The following is a 21,408-nucleotide window of genomic DNA, read 5'->3' as shown; positions in this document are numbered from 1 at the left end:
GTCCAAGGATCCTTCTTTACCTTTTGCAGGGGCTAGGCTACCACGCATGGTATACAAAAGAGGCAAAAGCCTTAAAACATTATTAGTTAAACATGATGTTCCTTGTGAATCTCAGAATTGGTTACCCAAAGGCAAAGTAGGTTGTTTCAAATGCAGGAGCTGCGTTACCTGCAACACTCTGATTTCTGGTAATAAGTTTTCACATCCACATAGTTCTAAGAAATTTAACATCAGACATAGATTAACCTCTACATCTGATTACATAGTATATGTAATCATTTGTCCATGTGGGAAAGAAAAACCTGTACCCCCTTTAAAGAACATTTAGCCAATTACAAAAGCGCGATCAGAGCTGCATATAGAGATGGCACTAGTGAACAACCAGTAGCTTGCCACTTTCTTGAAAATAAACATACTGTATCTATGCTTAGGACTATGTTAATAAGCAAAATACCACCTTTAAAGAAAGGAGGCAACAGGGACGAGGAGCTTTTAAAAAGAGAGACCCAATTGATCCATAGATTAGATACTATGCATTCAAGGGGCCTTAATATGCACTTGGATTTTTCATTATTCTACTAAGAAGCTCTGGCTTGTAATTATGAGCACTGTTTTGTCGCTGTACTATAATATTGTACATTATCACTTTAAATAATTTATGAGTGGGTTGTAAATATGGGTCCTTAGAGACTGTGCTTAATATCAGATATGTATTATACTCTCTATATCAGGTTAATTCTTGCTCAGAATATAAAGGATTATAAGCATAAAAATGTCCCTTTTTGTTATGAATCACTATAAAGTGACCTAGTTCATAAAGGAACTGATTCGCATTGTTTTACTAAGAAGCTTTGACTTTTAACTAAGAACTATCAGCTAGATTACGAGTTTTGCGTTATGACTCAAAAAGCATCGTTATGGCCCATAACGATGCTTTTCCCCTAATGCCGCAATTACAAGTCTTGTCAGAATAGGTGTTCCGCACACCTTTTTGGCCGTCACGCAACGTCAGTACCGCACTTTTAAAAAAGTATTTTTTCAATGGGACTTCCATAGCGCCGGTATTACTAGTTTTGCGGTGTGGCCAAAAAGTGAGCGGTACAGCTTAAAATGACAAGATCCGTACCACCATCTAAAGTCAGTAGTTATGAGTTATTAACCCCTAAACCTAAGTCTAACCCTAACAGCCCCTAACTTAAATATAATTAAAATAAATCTAAATAAAACCTACAATTAATAACTAAATAATTCCTATTTAAAACTAAATATTTACCTGTAAAATAAACCCTTAACTAGCTACAATATAACTAATAGTTACATTGTATCTAGCTTAGGGTTTATTTTTATTTTACAGGCAATTTTGTATTATTTTAACTAGGTAGAATAGTTACTAAATAGTTATTAACTATTTATTAACTACCTAGCTAAAATAAATACAAATTAAGCTGTAAAATAAAACCTAACCTAAATTACACTAACACCTAACACTACACTACAATTAAATAAATTACCTAAATGAAATACAATTAGCTAAATTACAAAAAAAACCCACTAAATTACAGAAAATAAAAAACAAATTACAAGATATTTAAACTAATTACACCTAATCTAATAGCCCTATCAAAATAAAAAAGCCCACCCAAAATAAAAAAAACCCTAGCCTAACCTAAACTACCAATAGCTCTTAAAAGGGCCTTTTGCGGGACATTGCCCCAAAGAAATCAGCTCTTTTACCTGTAAAAAAAAATACAAACAACCCCCCAACAGTAAAACCCACCATCCACACAACCAACCCCCCAAATAAAATCCTAACTAAAAAAACCTAAGCTCCCCATTGCCCTGAAAAGGTCATTTGGATGGGCATTGCCCTTAAAAGGGCATTTAGCTCTATTGCAGCCCAAAAGCCCTAACCTAAAAAATAAACCAACCCAATACACCCTTAAGAAATCCTAACACTAACCCCCGAAGATTCACTTACCGGGAGAAGTCTTCATCCAAGCGGCAAGATGTCCTCAACGAAGCCAGTAGCAGTGGTCCTCCAGACGGGCAGAAGTGGTCCTCCAGACGGGCAGAAGTCTTCATCCAGATGGCATCTTCTATCTTCATCCTTCCGACGCGGAGCGGCTCCATCTTCAAGACATCCGGTGTGGAGTATCCTCTTCAATCGACGGATTCTTCGGAATGAATGTACCTTTAAGTGACGTCATCCAAGAAGGCGTCCCTTAGATTCCGATTGGCTGATAGAATTCTATCAGCCAATTGGAATTAAGGTAGAAAAAATCCTATTGGCTGATGCAATCAGCCAATAGGATTGAACTTCAATCCTATTGGCTGATCCAATCAGCCAATAGGATTGAGCTTGCATTCTATTGGCTGATTGGAACAGCCAATAGAATGCCAGCTCAATCCTATTGGCTGATTGCATCAGCCAATAGAATTTTTTCTACCTTAATTCTGATTGGCTGATAGAATTCTATCAGCCAATCGTAATCTATTTAGAATAGTGGCGGCGACGTTGGGGGTGGCAGATTAGGGGTTAATAAATGTAGGTAGGTTGCGGCGACATTGGGGGAGGGAGATAAGGGGTTAATAAATATAATGTAGGTGTCGGCGATGTTGGGGGCAGCAGATTAGGGGTTCATAAGTATAATGTAGGTGGCGGCGATGTCCGGAGCGGCAGATTAGGGGTTAATAAATATAATGTAGGTGTCGGTGATGTCGGGGGCGGCAGATTATGGGTTAATAAGTGTAAGATTAGGGGTGTTTAGACTCGGGGTTCATGTTAGGGTGTTAGGTGTAAACATAAAATGTGTTTCCCCATAGGAATCAATGGGGCTGCGTTACTGAGTTTTACGCTGCTTTATTGCAGGTGTTAGACTTTTTCTCAGCCGGCTCTCCCCATTGATGTCTATGGGGAAATCGTGCACGAGCACGTATAACCAGCTCACCGCTCACTTAAGCAGCGCTGGTATTGGAGTGCGGTATGGAGCGCAAGTTTGTTCTACGCTCACTTCTTGCCTGTTAAAGCCGGGTTTGTAAAAAACCGTAATACCAGCGCTGTAGGTAAGTGAGCGGTGAGAAAAAACTGCACGTTAGCAATGCACCCCTTATAATGCAAAACTCATAATTTAGGCAATAGTTTACAAAAAAGGACCGGCCCTTGTGACAAACCTAGCTGGTAGATAAAAATGCAGATGATAAATAAAGTATAATAATAATAATATACAGTTATTCAAATCCAGGACCAAGACTAGGGGAAGAACGAAGGGGAGGGAAAAAGTGTATGGATATATGTGTATTCTGTCCAGAAGTTCAGACCTAAGAAGGTTTTAGTGATAAACTGAACTAAACGTGCTAAATGGATGGACTAGACAACATCCATATACAGCCCTTCAATACCAAGTTAGTTCACAAACAAACAAAAAAGAAATCATAACATGCAAAAAACATTCAAAGAGAGCTAATTGCGTGGCCATGCACCAACATATAATTGAAAGTGCTTCTGTAGATAAATGATCACAGAACCAATAGTAACAAATAGGCTTCAATTTGTTAAGTGCTTTAAAGAGACAGTCATGTCATTATCTTTATGTATTATTGTAAAACCTCTAAACTTGGAGCTCTTCGTCCACTGGTTTGTTGCAAACTGTCAGTGTACAGGCAAGTGGCAGAATGTGTTAGGCGGATTTAAAGAGTTCTTTAGGGAGAACAAGATGTTTAGGCAAGATGTTTAGAGCAGATTTGTTAGTTCAGTCAACAGGAGATATTGCATAAGACAAGTCAGTCAGGATAGCAGAGTATAAAGTGCTTGGAAATACAGGAATGGGTTTAAGTTAAGCGTGAGTCCCAGTACAGAAGGATACCTCGTTGCTGAATAGGTACCCCTCTGTCAACTGCACCTAATTCTTCAGAGACAATCAACACTTGTTCCCAAAGCCTTGTGACGTGTATATATATATATATATATATATATATATATATATATATATATATATATATATATATATATATATATATATATATATATATATATATATATATATATATATACAGTCCAGGTGTGTGCACTCTCACCATCCGTCCACAACTTCCAGGGTGCTATAAAATGCAGTGACACTATTTTGAAAATAAGCACTCACTGGACTTCAGCCGACACGGGACACAAACAGTCTCTTCTTCTGACAAACAACAAGTGAACAAACCAAACATTTCAGAAATCTTTGTGACCCTCCCACTACATTTCAGCCAATCGGAGCTGTCTTAGTGCATATTCAATTAGTGACATCATCGCTAAATCTTAAAAAATCATCAAATATTGTGAAATTCGCAATGTGAACAGATGTATAGTGAAAAAATAATATAATCAAGATAGCCATCAGGGTTAATCAGCCTTTATCCCATCTCAGCAGTTTAATTAAAAGAGTTAAGGGAAGTGTAAACAAACTTAGTGAGCAACCAATAGGGAGCTGACAACCTTGTCACACCCCTCCATATTCCGACATAAGATCACGTAAAAATATCATTCACATTCTATTCTAATACCCATCCTGTTACTCCTATAGAGATGTGTGCTCACAGTTATAACATCTAACAGCCGAATCAACTTCCAATAGACCCAAAAGAGCATTAGATTGCCACCGTACAGCAGGGGTAGTGTCGCTTGTGATATAGAAAGTATCACAACAAATTGTGCCTACACGAACCGACCTGTCATCATTACATATAAACAAACCTGTCATCGCTATATATAAACATTAGGCCCCTCTGTTAGTATTATCAGGAGGTAAACATTCTCATGTCATATAGCAGCCGTATTCGCTGCTTGCAAAGCTCAGAGAGCATTATGTAGCAAACGTACAGTTGGTCACCCAGCACCGCCTCCTCTGGGCATGTAGAAAATATCATAATAGCCCATGTTCATCATCCTACAAATAAGTGTTAGTATTATTGGGAACCAAACATCCTCATAAATTCTAAGTACAAACATCCACTCAAACCCATTTAAATTATAAAATACACCCGCAGCGGTGTATTCACGCATGTCAATAATTACCATGGCAACACAAAACAACAATACTCACAGACTGTGCATAGTGTGTAAGTCAAAACATCTGCCTTCATATTTATAATCCAAGATCAATCTGTAAGGACCAACTGTAACAGTATAGTTCTGCCTAACAATGATCACCAGAAGTACAAATACTCACCACAGGAGCATCCTGTAGTTAACCTAGTATACTGGCACAGCATGGGAATTAACACCCATCACGACATTCACCCAGAGCCTTTATGAATATAGGCAACATTATAATCTCCAAATCCATCCCCCTAGGGCGTGTTCACACTACCGGTTAGTTCAATAAAAGCACCCCTGAACAGCTTAATATGCTTATAGCATGTCCTGCTATGCTATGTCTAAGCCATCCGGAATGTACATTCAGTCCCCTTGGGCTGAGGGTGCCCAGTTCGTAGATCCATCTTGCCTCCATTTGCAGAAGGATCCTGGCTATGTCTCCCCCTCTTCTCAATTTGGGGACATGATCTATCAGACAAAATCTTAGGTCCTTCACTGTGTAACCTGCTTCCATGAAGTGTCTTGCCACTGGTAAATCGGATTTCCCTTTCTGTATGGCTGTCCAGATACTTGACCGATGGTTCACCATTCTGATTCTAGCATCATCCACCGTCTTCCCTGTATAGAACATCCCACAGGGGCAATTGAGAAGATAGACCACAAATTGTGTGGTACATGTCAGACAGTGTTTAATCTCATATTTTCTCTTTCTGTCTGGGTGCTGAAAGTGTGTGCCAGTGATCATGCCACTACATGTGACACAACTGATGCACCTATGGCAACCTTTCTTTTTGCTGAGCCATGGCCTCTGTGTTGTAGTAGAATCAATATCTGTTTTCATTTGTGTGTCTCTTAGGCTCCGGCCCCTCCTGTAGTAAATTCTAGGGGCCCGCCACTTCATGAAAGGTAATGATTGATCCACCTCAATCAACTTCCACTCCTCCTTCACTTCTTTAGTGATAGTGTAGCTGTCCGGTGAGTATGTGGTCACAAATGTCATCTGTTGGAGAGTGGTATCATCTTTTTGTGCTGGTAATGGAGATCCAAGTGCTAGTTCCCGCATCTCGGATAGACTCCTTTTCTTATAACCTCTATCGATGAATCTCTGAGTCATCTCCTCCAGTTGAGTTATACACTTGGTTTCATCTGTGTTGTTACGGATGACCCTCTGGAACTATGCCTTTGGGATGTTCTCTATTAATTTTGGTTGATGGCAACTTTTAGCATGTAGAATGGAGTTGCGGTCTGTGGTTTTACGGAACAGAGTGGTCCCTAGTCAATCCCCATCCTTGAAGATCCTAACATCCAGATAATCCACTCCTTTAATGCTTCAATTAGAAACAGATCATCGATATATCGACAGTAGTACTTAATGTAATCCATCTCGAAGATCATCATACTTTCTGTTTCATATTCAGCCATGTATAGATTGGCCAAGGATGGGGCAACATTGGTCCCCATCGCTGTGCCAGATGTTTGTAGATAGAATGTTTTATCAAAACGGAAATAGTTCTCCGTAAGGCATAGTCTTAGTAGTGTAATGAGGACTTCTTCAGACAGGCCAATATATGGAGCTCTCCTCAGTGTTTTAGCCACAGCCGCTATACTGGAATTGTCTGGTATTACGGTATATAAGCTCGCCACGTCTAGCGTGACAAGTATATCTGTTGGACTGATGTCTGTAAATTGGGTGATCTGTGCAATAAAGTCAGTGGAGTCACGAATGTAGGACTTCTGTTGTTTTACCAATGGTTGTAGGTAGACATCTACATATTGGGCCAGGGGCTGTAGCAGTGAGCCCCTGGCTGAGACTATAGGTCTCCCAGGTGGGTGTACAGCATCTTTGTGGATCTTTGGTAGGGTATACATGATTGGGGTGACCAGGAACTCTTGTTGTAGAAACTTAAAGTCCTGTTCTGAGATCAATCCCACCATTTTCCACTCCATCAATGTGTTATCAGTCTTCCATTTTAGTTGATAGGTTGGGTCAGCGTGTAAGGGTAGGTATGTGTTCCTGTCCCTAAGTTGTTTCAATATCTCTGTATTATAATCCAGGGTATCCAATATCACTACGGCTCCCCCCTTATCTGCGGGTGTATCATGATGGAATTATCATCTTGTAGGTCTTTCAGTGCCTACCTTTCTTCCTTGGTGAGGTTGTCATTAAATCTTGTAACTGGTTTCTGCTGTATCTGTTGTGTTAGATAGTTAATGACTGTATTAATAGTCGAGTTACTTAGAAACTGTCCCCTGGTGAGGAAGCACTCATGGTGATCTGCATCATTCCTAAAAATATTCTTTTATCGTAGGTTCCTTCCATAGCTTTGAACATCAATGTATGTATTAAACTCATTTATACTTGAGGCGAGAGCTGATGTTGAACACTCTTCTTATCGTCTCCGTTGACCGATCAACTAAAACAGATGATTGATAACACATTGATGGAGTGGAAAATGGTGGGATTGATCTCTGAACAGGACTTCAAGTTTCTACAAAAAGAATTCCCGGTCACCCCAATCATGTATACCCTACTGAAGATCTACAAAGATGCAGTACACCCACTGGGGAGACCTATAGTCTCAGCCAGGGGCTCACTGCTACAATATGTAGATGTCTACCTACAGCCATGGGTAAAACAACAGAAGTCTTACATTCGTGACTCCACTGACTTTATTGCACAGATCACCCAATTTACAGGCATCTGTCCAACAGATATACTTGTCACGCTAGATGTGGCGAGCTTATATACCGTAATACCACACAATTCCAGTAAAGCAGCTGTGGCTAAATCACTGAAGAGAGCACCATATATCGGCCCGTCTGAAGAAGTCCTCATTACACTACTAAGACTATGCCTTACGGAGAACTATTTCCATTTTGATAAAACATTCTATTTACAAACATCTGGCACAGCGATGGGGTCCAATGTGGCCCCATTCTTGGCCAATCTATACATGGCTGAATATGAAGTGGAAATTATGAGGATCTTCAAGATGGATTACATTAAATACTACTGTCGATTTATCGATGATCTGTTTCTAATTTGGAGTGGAGGCGAAGCAGAATTAAACACATGGATTAAAAATCTCAATGAGATGCAGAGTACTATCAGATTCAGCCACACGGTGAGCATTGAAAGAGTGGATTATCTGGATGTTAGGATCTTAAAGTATGGGGATCGACAAGGGACCACCCTGTTCTGTAAAACCACAGACTGCAACTCCATTCTACATGCTAAAAGTTGCCATCAACCAACATTAATAATGAACATCCTGAAGGCACTGTTCCAGAGGGTCATGCGTAACAACACAGATGAAAACAAGTGTACAACTCAACTGGAGGAGATAACTCAGAGATTCATCGAGAGAGGTTATAAGAAAAGGAGTCTATCCGAGATGCAGAAACTAGCTCTTGGATCTCCATTACCAGCACAAAAAGATGATACCACTCTCCAACAGATGATGTTTGTGACCACATACTCACCGGACAGCTACACTATCACTAAAGCAGTGAAGGAGGAGTGGAGGTGATTGAGGTGGATCAATCATTAACTTTCATGAAGTGGCGGGCCCCTAGAATTGGCTACAGAAGGAGCCGGAGCCTAAGAGACAAACTAATGAAAACAGATATTGATTCTACTACAACACAGAGGCCATGGCTCAGCAAAAAGAAAGGTTGCCATAGATGCATCAGTTGTGTCACATGTAGTGGCATGATCACTGGCACACACTTCCAGCACCTAGACAGAAAGAGAAAATATGAGATTAAACACTTTCTAACATGTACCGCGCAATTTGTGGTCTATCTTCTCAATTGCCCCTGTGGGATGTTCTATACAGGGAAGACGGTGGATAATGCTGAAACCAGAATGGTGAGCCATCGGTCAAGTATCCGGACAGCCATACAGAAAGGGAAATCCGATTTACCAGTAGCAAGACACTTCATGGAAGCAGGTCACACAGTGAAGGACCTAAGATTTCGCCTGATAGATCACGTCCCCAAATTGAGAAGAGGGGGAGACAGAGCCAGGATCTTTCTGCAAAAGGAGGCAAGATGGATCTACGAACTGGGCACCCTCAGTCCGAGGGGACTGAATGCACATTCTGGATGGCAGTGCTACTTTTGAAGAATTACCAATTGGTTATAATGAGAGTCAGCGATCTATAATTAGATTTTGTGTTCATGAAGGTCTTTTGATATGGGAGGCCATATCATATAGGGTGTCATGAGAGTCCACGATCTTTTTATATGAGTGAGTTTGGCATGTAGGGGATGTCTCCTATAATTGGGGTTCCATTAATGAGAATGGGGCATTATTTTGAATACACACTATGAGGCCTATTTAACAATGGTCTCGCGGACCTGATCCGATAGTGAGAATCAGGTCCGCAAGACCTCGCTGAATGTGAAGAGCAATACGCTCTCCGTATTCAGCATTGCACCAGCAGCTCACAAGAGCTGCTGGTGCAACGCCACCCCCTGCAGACTCACGGCCAATGGGCTGCCAGCAGGGAGGTGTTAACCCTCAGAGCACGCGGACAGGCTTATGGAGCAGCAGTCTTTAGACCGCTGCTTCATAACTGCTGTTTCTGAGGAGTCTGAAGACTCACCAGAAACACGGGCCCACAAGCTCCATACGGAGCTTGATAAATGGGCCTCAATTGGTTGTAGATAAAATAATTTATATAGGGTGTATACCTATAAATTAATGCTCACAGTTGTGGATATGTCCCAGTTGGGGTCTTATCAAGTATTGGGCAGGAGGTCCAGCTTTGTGCCTTCTTATGTAGGGGGCTTATTAACTATTGGGCAGAAGGTCCAGTTTTGTGACTTCTTATGTAGGGGCAATATTTATGCTGGTATATTGGTTTGTGTGTTGAGGGGTGAATTAGATGAATGTATGCTATAGGCACTTTAGACATAGCATAGCAGGACATGCTATAAGCGTATTACACTGTTCAGGTGTGCTGTCAGTGAACTATCTGGTAGTGTGAACACACCCTAGGGGGATGGATTTGGAGATAATAATGTTGTCATGAATGGTGTCATGAAGGGTGTTAATTCCCATGCTGTGCCAGTATACTAGGTTAACTACACGAGGCTCCTGTGGTGAGCATTTGTACTTCTGGTGATCATTGTTAGGCAGAACTATACCACTGCAGTTGGTCCTTACAGCTTGATCTTGGATTATAAATTTGAATGTGGATGTTTTGACTTACACACTATGCACAGTTTGTGAGTATTGTTGTTTTGGGTTGCCATGGTAACCATTGACATGCGTGAATACACCTCTGCGGGTGTATTTTATCATTGAAATGGGTTTGAGTGGAAGTTTTGTTAGAATTTATGAGGATGTTTGGCTCCCAATTATACTTACACTTATTTGTAGGATGATGAACATGGGCTATTATGATATTTTCTACACACCCAGAGGAGGCGGTGCTGGGTGACCAACTGTACGTTTGCTACATAATGCTCTCTGAGCTTTGCAAGCAGCGAATACGGCTGCTATATGATGAGGATGTTTACCTCCTGATAATACTAACAGAGGGGCTAATGTTTATATATAACGATGACAGGTTTGTTTATATGTAATGATGACAGGTCGGTTCGTGTAGGCACAATTTGTTGTGATACTTTCTATATGCCCAGTATGGGCGGTACTATTGAGGGAGAGATGAACACAAGCGACACCCCCCCACTGTACGGTTGTAATTTAATGCTCTTTTGGGTCTATCGGCAGTTGATTCGGCTGCCAGATGTTATAACTGTGAGCACACATCTCTATAGGAGTAACAGGATGGGTATTAGAATAGAATGTGAATTATATTTTTACGTGATCTTATGTCGGAATATGGAGGGGTGTGACAAGGTTGTCAGCTCCCTATTGGTTGCTCACTAAGTTTGTTTGCACTTCCCTTAACTCTTTTAATTAAACTGCTGAGATGGGATCAATGCTGATTAACCCTGATGGCTATCTTGATTATATTATTTTTTCACTATACATCTGTTCACATTGCGAATTTCACAATATTTGATGATTTTTTTAAGACTTAACGATGTGTATAACTCAAGCAGATGATGTCACTAATTGAATATGCACTAGGACAGCTCAGATTGGCTGAATTGTAGTGGGAGGGTCACAAAGATTTATGAAAGGTTTGTTTTGTTCTCCTGTTGTTTGTCAGAGGAAGGGACTGTTTGTGTCCCGAAATGTCACATTAAAAAATACACTTGTTGTCACAGTCGGCTGCAGTCCAGTGAGTGTATATATGATTTTAAATGTTAATGTGAATGTATTTATGATGTGTTTGGTGCAACCTTTTTTTTTAGCCCTAACCCTTTGCACAGGGCTTTTAGTTGCGCTAACCTGATGAGCAGAAATTTAGTTTGCACTCGTTTAGTCACGTTTACTTTAAACTATTAATACCAAGCTAAAGTTAGTGTGGTTGCGATATTGATAATCTGACTTGCTCTAAGCTTCGTGCTCCCCTTGTAAACTAGACCATAATAAGAAGGGAAGAGGTTAATGATCTATCAGATTTTTTTGTGTGTTTATTTCATTCCCTGTTTGTTAAATGTAGTCATCAGTAAAAAGCGTATCCATGTCATTGAGCCTGATGTCTTAATAAGAAGCCAATTTCACAAGTAAGCTAATGAGAAATGGAATTATCTTTTGTATAACTGTTATATTGCAAAGGTTAAACTGTAATAACACACCTAGGGCAAGATTACATATAGGGCGGAGTCCTCAAAAGCAGGCAATGCCGGTTTTTACGTGGTTTTGCTATCACATATACGTATATATTTCACCCGTTCCCACAATTTTTACTCCCATAAGCTAACATAGAACCGCGTTGCAAATCGGTATCACATTTTCAGCGCAAGGACTCACACAGAGAAAATGGAGAACTTTTACTCCATTTTCACCTCACCCCAAATAGGCAGACGCAGCAAGCCTTGCGCTGAAAATGTGAGCACTGTAACTCCCTGTTAGGCGTTATCTAATAACCGGGGGTGACACTTGACACTTAGCAGTATTTTACACCTTTACCTGGAACTGAATGGGTCACCTTTGTGAGATATTTCGGGAATAACAATCAGACAGCTAGCATGTAAAGTCTAATCACTGTTCTGTTTATTATAAGGCATCACATACTTTTATAGACAATGGTTACAGTATATGGGTTAAAAAATTCTGTAATCATAGCCACACCATCTTACACAGAATGCTTGGAACAAAGAACTTCATTAAAAATAAGGAATAAAAAGGAGTCATTTTAATGAGCTAGGAGTGTTAGATAAAAGTATACCTGGGCAAAATGGTGTCAGTATTGTTTATATATATATATATATATATATATATATATATATATATATATATATATATATATATATATATATATATATATATATATATATATATACAGGGAGTGCAGAATTATTAGGCAAATGAGTATTTTGACCACATCATCCTCTTTATGCATGTTGTCTTACTCCAAGCTGTATAGGCTCGAAAGCCTACTACCAATTAAGCATATTAGGTGATGTGCATCTCTGTAATGAGAAGGGGTGTGGTCTAATGACATCAACACCCTATATCAGGTGTGCATAATTATTAGGCAACTTCCTTTCCTTTGGCAAAATGGTTCAAAAGAAGGACTTGACAGGCTCAGAAAAGTCAAAAATAGTGAGATATCTTGCAGAGGGATGCAGCACTCTTAAAATTGCAAAGCTTCTGAAGCGTGATCATCGAACAATCAAGCGTTTCATTCAAAATAGTCAACAGGGTCGCAAGAAGCGTGTGGAAAAAAAAAGGCGCAAAATAACTGCCCATGAACTGAGAAAAGTCAAGCGTGCAGCTGCCAAGATGCCACTTGCCACCAGTTTGGCCATATTTCAGAGCTGCAACATCACTGGAGAGCCCAAAAGCACAAGGTATGCAATACTCAGAGACATAGCCAAGGTAAGAAAGGCTGAAAGACGACCACCACTGAACAAGACACACAAGCTGAAACGTCAAGACTGGGCCAAGAAATATCTTTTCTAAGGTTTTATGGACTGATAAAATGAGAGTGAGTCTTGATGGGCCAGATGAATGGGCCCGTGGCTGGATTGGTAAAGGGCAGAGAGCTCCAGTCCGACTCAGACGCCAGCAAGGTGGAGGTGGAGTACTGGTTTGGGCTGGTATCATCAAAGATGAGCTTGTGGGGCCTTTTCGGGTTGAGGATGGAGTCAAGCTCAACTCCCAGTCCTACTGCCAGTTTCTGGAAGACACCTTCTTCAAGCAGTGGTACAGGAAGAAGTCTGCATCCTTCAAGAAAAACATGATTTTCATGCAGGACAATGCTCCATCACACGCGTCCAAGTACTCCACAGCGTGGCTGGCAAGAAAGGGTATAAAAGAAGAAAATCTAATGACATGGCCTCCTTGTTCACCTGATCTGAACCCCATTGAGAACCTGTGGTCCATCATCAAATGTGAGATTTACAAGGAGGGAAAACAGTACACCTCTCTGAACAGTGTCTGGGAGGCTGTGGTTGCTGCTGCAAGCAATGTTGATGGTGAACAGATCAAAACACTGACAGAATCCATGGATGGCAGGCTTTTGAGTGTCCTTGCAAAGAAAGGTGGCTATATTGGTCACTGATTTGTTTTTGTTTTGTTTTTGAATGTCAGAAATGTATATTTGTGAATGTTGAGATGTTATATTGGTTTCACTGGTAAAAATAAATAATTGAAATGGGTATATATTTGTTTTTTGTTAAGTTGCCTAATAATTATGCACAGTAATAGTCACCTGCACACACAGATATCCCCCTAAAATAGCTAAAACTAAAAACAAACTAAAAACTACTTCCAAAAATATTCAGCTTTGATATTAATGAGTTTTTTGGGTTCATTGAGAACATGGTTGTTGTTCAATAATAAAATTAATCCTCAAAAATACAACTTGCCTAATAATTCTGCACTCCCTGTATATATATATATATATGAAAAGAGGAAAAAGGAATGCAGAGTCTTCAAGGTAGATGAAATAAGGTATTTATTAGGAGCAGGCTTATCGTCAGACACAGGTAAGCTCCTATCTTACGCGTTTCGCGCATGGGCACATGCGCTTCATCATATATATATACTTACATTCCACCCTTTTATTCTAACATAATAACATACTATAACAATTAGTGAATGTAGCCAACCTTAGAAAGATCCTCTTGAAGAGTTTCATTGTGGAATAGAGGATGAGAAGAAGCTTGCGGCTAGATTTAGAGTTTGGCAGCCAAAGGGGTGCGTTAGCTACACGTGCTTTTTTTCCCCCGCACCTTTTAAATACCGCTGCTATTTAGAGTTCACAGAATGGCTGGGTTTTCACTGCGTTAGGCTCCAAAAAGGGAGCGTAGAGCATAATTTAACGCCACTGCAACTCTAGATACCAGCGGTGCTTACGGATGCGGCCAGCTTCAAAAACGTGCTTGTGCACGATTCCCCCATAGAAAACAATGGGGCAGTTTGAGCTGAAAAAAAACCTAACACCTGCAAAAAAGCCGCGTTCAGCTCTTAACGCAGCCCCATTGTTGTCTATGGGGAAACACTTCCTACGTCTGCACCTAACACTCTAACATGTACCCCGAGTCTAAACACCCCTAACCTTACACTTATTAACCCCTAATCTGCCCTCCCGCTATCGCTGACATATTTTTTTTAACCCCTAATCTGCCGCTCCGTAAACCGCCGCTACCTACATTATCTCTGTGTACCCCTAATCTGCTGCCCCTAACCCCGCCGACCCCTATATTATATTTATTAACCCCTAATCTGCCCCCCACAACGTCGCCTCCACCTGCCTACACTTATTAACCCCTAATCTGCCGAGCGGACCGCACCGCTACTATAATAAAGTTATTAACCCCTAATCCGCCTCAATAACCCTATAATAAATAGTATTAACCCCTAATCTGCCCTCCCTAACATCGCCGACACCTAACTTCAATTATTAACCCCTAATCTGCCGACCGAATCTCGCCGCTACTGTAATAAATGGATTAACCCCTAAAGCTAAGTCTAACCCTAACCCTAACACCCCCCTACGTTAAATATAATTTAAATCTAACGAAATAAATTAACTCTTATTAAATAAATTATTCCTATTTAAAGCTAAATACTTACCTGTAAAATAAACCCTAATATAGCTACAATATAAATTATAATTATATTATAGCTATTTTAGGATTTATATTTATTTTACAGGTATCTTTGTATTTATTTTAACCAGGTACAATAGCTATTAAATAGTTAAGAACTATTTAATAGCTAAAATAGTTAAAATAATTACAAAATTACCTGTAAAATAAATCCTAACCTAAGTTACAATTAAACCTAACAGTAAACTATCAAAAAATTAATTAAATAAAATACCTACAATTATCTACAATTAAACCTAACACTACACTATCAATAAATTAATTAAATACAATATCTACAAATGAATACAATTAAATAAACTAACTAAAGTACAAAAAATAAAAAAGAACTAAGTTACAAAACATAAAAAAATATTTACAAACATTATAAAAATATTACAACAATTTTAAACTAATTACACCTACTCTAAGCCCCCTAATAAAATAACAAAGCCCCCCAAAATAAAAAATGCCCTACACTATTCTAAATTACAAAAGTTCAAAGCTCTTTTACCTTACCAGCCCTGAAAAGGGCCCTTTGCGGGGCATGCCCCAAAGAATTCAGATCTTTTGCCTGTAAAAAAAAAACATACAATACCCCCCCCAACATTACAACCCACCACCCACATACCCCTAATCTAACCCAAACCCCCCTTAAATAAACCTAACACTAAGCCCCTGAAGATCTTCCTACCTTGTCTTCACCATGCCAGGTATCACCGATCGTTCCAGGCTCCGAAATCTTCATCCAAGCCCAAGCGGGGGCTAGACATCCATCATCCGACAGCTAAAGAAGTCCAGAAGAGGCTCCAAAGTCTTCATCCTATCCGGGAAAAAGAGTAGATCCGGACCGGCAACCATCTTCTTCCAAGCGGCATCTTCTATCTTCATCCGATGAGGACCGGCTCCATCTTGAAGACCTCCACCGTGGACCCATCTTCTTCTTCCGACGACTTCCCGACGAATGACGGTTCCTTTAAGGGACGTCATCCAAGATGGCGTCCCTCGAATTCCGATTGGCTGATAGGATTCTATCAGCCAATCGGAATTAAGGTAGGAAAATTCTGATTGGCTGATGGAATCAGCCAATCAGAATGAAGTTCAATCCGATTGGCTGATTCAATCAGCCAATCAGATTGAGCTCGCATTCTATTGGCTGTTCCGATCAGCCAATAGAATGCGAGCTCAATCTGATTGGCTGATCCAATCAGCCAATCGGATTGAACTTGAATCTGATTGGCTGATTCCATCAGCCAATAAGAATATTCCTACCTTAATTCCGATTGGTTGATAGAATCATATCAGCCAATCGGAATTCGAGGGACGCAATCTTGGATGACGTCATTTAAAGGAACCGTAATTCGGCGAGTAGGCGTCGGTTGATGAGGATGTTCCGCGTCGGCTTGGAAGAAGATGGCTCCGCTCCGGAACAAAGAAGATTGAAGATGCGGCTTGATAGAAGATTTCATCCCGATGATGGACTTCCGACTTCAGCCCGATGATGGAGTTCTTCAGCCGCCGCTTGGATCCAGACTTCAGCCCGAGGATGGACGTCACTCTTCAGCCCCCCGCTTGGGCTTGGATCAACACTTCCGAGGCTTGGATCAAGACTTCCGAGGACGGATCGGTGAACCTGGCATGGTGAAGATAAGGTAGGAAGATCTTCAGGGGCTTAGTGTTAGGTTTATTTAAGGGGGGTTTGGGTTAGATTAGGGGCATGTGGGTGGTGGGTTGTAATGTTGGGGGGGGTATTGTATGTGTTTTTTTTACAGGCAAAAGAGCTGAATTCTTTGGGGCATGCCCCGCAAAGGGCCCTTTTCAGGGCTGGTAAGGTAAAAGAGCTTTGAACTTTTTTATTTTAGAATAGGGTAGGGCATTTTTTTATTTTGGGGGGCTTTGTTATTTTATTAGGGGGCTTAGAGTAGGTGTAATTAGTTTAAAATTGTTGTAATATTTTTCTAATGTTTGCAAATATTTTTTTATTTTTTGTAACTTAGTTCTTTTTTATTTTTTGTACTTTAGTTAGTTTATTTAATTGTATTTATTTGTAGGTATTGTATTTAATTAATTTATTGATAGTGTAGTGTTAGGTTTAATTGTAACTTAGGTTAGTTTTTATTTTACAGGTAAATTTCTCTTTATTTTAGTTAATTATAATTTATATTGTAGCTATATTAGGGTTTATTTTACAGGTAAGTATTTAGCTTTAAATAGGAATAATTTATTTAATAAGAGTTCATTTATTTCGTTAGAATAAAATTATATTTAACTTAGGGGGGTGTTAGGGTTAGGGTTAGACTTAGCTTTAGGGGTTAAAAAATTTATTAGAGTAGCGGTGAGCTCCGATCGGCAGATTAGGGGTTAATACTTGAAGTTAGGTGTCGGCGATGTTAGGGAGGGCAGATTAGGGGTTAATAGTATTTATTATAGGGTTATTGAGGCGGGAGTGAGGCGGATTAGGGGTTAATAACTTTATTATAGTAGCGGTGCAGTCCGCTCAGCAGATTAGGGGTTAATAAGTGTAGGCAGGTGGAGGCGACAGTGAGGGGGCAGATTAGGGGTTAATAAATATAATATAGGGGTCGGCGGTGTTAGGCGCAGCAGATTAGGGGTACATAGCTATAATGTAGGTGGCAGCGGTGTACGGAGCAGAAGATTAGGGGTTAATAATAATATGCAGGGGTCAGCGATAGCGGGGGCAGCAGATTAGGGGTTAATAAATATAATATAGGGGTCGGCGGTGTTAGGGGCAGCAGATTAGGGGTTCATATGGATAATGTAGGTGGCAGCGGCGTGCGGTCGGCAGATTAGGGGTTAAAAAAATTTAATAGAGTGGCGGCGATGTTGGGGGACCTCGGTTTAGGGGTACATAGGTAGTTTATGGGTGTTAGTGTACTTTAGAGCAGTGATTTTTAACCTTTTTTTTGCCGTGGCACACTTTTTTACATTAAAAAATCATGTGGCACACCACCATCCCAAAATTAAAAAAAAATCACACATTGTAGCCTAATACAGCATATATATACACATACACACAAACACACACATACTGTATGTATTGTTCTGTTATGCCATGCCTCCTACAAACTACCCCTGCACTGGGAGCAAAAAACAAGCAAAGTTTAAAAAATATGTCACACTGTTGTCAGTCTGCCGTGGCACACCTGAGGATCTCTCACGGCACACTAGTGTGCCACGGCACACTGGTTGAAAAACACTGCTTTAGAGCACAGTAGTTAAGAGCTTTATAAACCGGCGTTAGCCCAGAAAGCTCTTAACTACTGACTTTTTTCTGCGGCTGGAGTTTTGTTGTTAGGTTTCTAACGCTCCCTTCAGACACGACTCTAAATACCGGCGTTAGAAAGATCCCATTAAAAAGATAGAATACGCAATTAACATAAGGGGATCTGCGGTATGGAAAAGTCACGGCTGGAAAGTGAGCGTTAGACCCTTTCCTGACTGACTCTAAATACCAGCGGTAGCCCAAAACCAGCGTTAGGAGCCTCTAACGCTAGTTTTGATGGCTACCGCCCAACTCTAAATCTAGGCCTTTGTTAGTACTGGTAATTTTATTAATCAAACATACTGCTCGAGACATGACTGAATCATCAAATGGCCAGAGTTGATGTCGTCTGTTGCTTTCTTTATCCGGCTTGCATGGATCCATACTGGGGCTTCCTCTGTGAGGACAGCGGTTTTCGTCACAGCAATCACCGTAATTGCAGGCAAAAGGAGGATCCAACGACTTATTCTTGTGGAGCTGTTTCACCAGGACCTTATCTCCAGGCTGAAACGGGTGTCTCGGGGTACCTGTGGGTTGAGAGAGGGTAGAAGAAACATTACCATAGATGACATTCAATGTTTCAATCAATTTAGTCACATATTCTTCTCTTACAACATTTATGTCTCCCCTTACCACAGGAGCACCTTTTTGTTTAAACCATGGAGTTGGGAAAGGTCTGCCCATCAAAATTTCAAAAGGTGAATAACAAGTAGTGGCACTAGGGGTCATTCTGATTTCTGCCAATACTGCAGGTAAATGTTAAGGCCAATTAGTAAACGTACCACCAGTTCCCTTCCTAAATTTTTCTTTAATGGTTCTGTTCATTCGCTCTACCTGCCCTGAAGACTGTGAGTGATAAGGAATGTGAAACGTCTAAACAAAAGACAACATAGTACAAACCATTTGCGTAATTTGTGAGGTGAAAGGAGTTCCTTTATCACTGTTTATCTATAATGGACAACCAAAATGAGGAATAATTTCTTTGCACAGTATTATAGCTACTGTGCGTGCATTCTCTCTAGTGGTTGGAAATGCTTCAACCCACTTACTGAATTGATCCACAATGACTAAAAGATATTTGTACCCGCCCCTAGCAGTTGACATGTGTGTGAAATCAATCTGCAATACCTGCATGGGGTCATCTGTGGGTGGCAAGTGCTCGTGTTTACCATGTACAAGGCCTCCTGGCACAAGTTAGACATATATTCAGCTATCCATCAATCATCTGCGAAAGGTCTTTAATGACATATTTGGATGCCATTATATTCTTTGTCTGTTGTTTATTTATATGGCCAAAACCATGAAAATGAGTAATAAACAGTGGTGCATCTATTTGTGATATTCCTACTCTCCCCTCCTCATCTGACAATAGGTCATTAGAACCCTTGGTTAGACTTGCACACACCCAAGTCTGTAAGTCAGTTTCAGTTTCAGTTGCACCTAATTGAATGACCTGTAAATCAACATCAGAGGCCAGTGCAGGAATCATTACCATGTGTAACTGCTCAGGTGTATTAGTGGTGAGGTAGTCTGGGTGTGGTAGACCATGAAGTGCAGCTTCTTTGGCTATGGTGTTCACAAAATCATTACCTAACCTGACATCAGTGGAGTCAGTACTGTTTCCTTTACATTTAACAATGGCTGACTTGTGTGGTAATTTGATTGAATTGAAGAGTTCCTGTACAAGTGTGGAGTGTGAGATACTCTTACCATCAGCTGCAACAAAACCTCTATTCTACAAAATGACTCAAAAATCATGCACAACCCCAAAAGAATACCTTGAATCAATATAAATGGTCACATCTTTCATTGCAAATGCGCTACATGCCTGAGCTAGGGCTACCAATTAAGCTGCTTGTGCTGACACAAAGGGCAAGGAACCAGCTGTAATCACTGTGTTTGGCAACAGTACAACGGCAAAGCCTGTAAGATAAACACCATCAGCAGGTTTAGAACATGACCCATCTACAAAAACAACATGTCCCTCCTCTAGTGGAGTCGATTGTAAATCAAGGCGAGGGGATGTCTCAGTGTGTATAGTGTCTATTCAGTTGTGGTCATCAATGTGTTCTAAAGGGCCATTTGATATTAAGGCATGCCAAAAGGGTGCTGGGCCTTCCGTAGGTGTGATGTATTTGATAGTGAGATTGGCAGTAGAGTGAGTATTGTTTCATAGCCTGACCTCCTTTGTGCAGTCATGTCTTGTTTAGTGAGATTGTTTAACACTTGCAAGACTTGATGTGATGCATGCAATGTTAAAGGATGTGATAGTACCAAGGTTTGTGCTGACTCAACCATAAAGGCACATGCTGCAATAGCTCTTAAGCATGCTGGCATACCCTGTACCACCGTTGGTAACAATTTTGAATAAAATGCTACCACTCTGTACCCATTATCATGTTTCTGATCCAAGACCCCTGCCGCTGTACCTCCCCCTTCTTTGCATTACAGGTGAAAAGGTAGGTGATTGTTCGGTAAGCCTATGGTGGGTGCGAAACAGAGTGCCTGCTTGAGGGTGCTGTAGGCTTCATCAAGAGCCTGTGTCTATTGGATTTGTTCTGGTTCATGTAACTGAGCATAAAATGAACAGCCTGGTATCCATTGCCTACAGTAAGTAACCATACCCAAAAAGGATAACATTGCTGCCTTTGTCGTTGGTTTAGGAAGAGTCATGAGACTTTTGCCTGCTGAGAGAACAAAACCCAGGTATGTTACTTGTGGAAGACAAAACTGCATTTTTCTCAAAGTCACTTTGTGCCCTGCCTCTGCTAAGTGCTGGAGCAGATGGAGAGAGTCAGTTTTACAAGTCTGTTCATCAATGCTGCACAACAACAAATCATCCACATATTGTATAAATGGGGAACCTTCA

Source organism: Bombina bombina, chromosome 5, assembly GCF_027579735.1.
Source record: "Bombina bombina isolate aBomBom1 chromosome 5, aBomBom1.pri, whole genome shotgun sequence".
NCBI lineage: Eukaryota > Metazoa > Chordata > Amphibia > Anura > Bombinatoridae > Bombina > Bombina bombina.
This window is presented reverse-complemented; position numbering follows the sequence as displayed.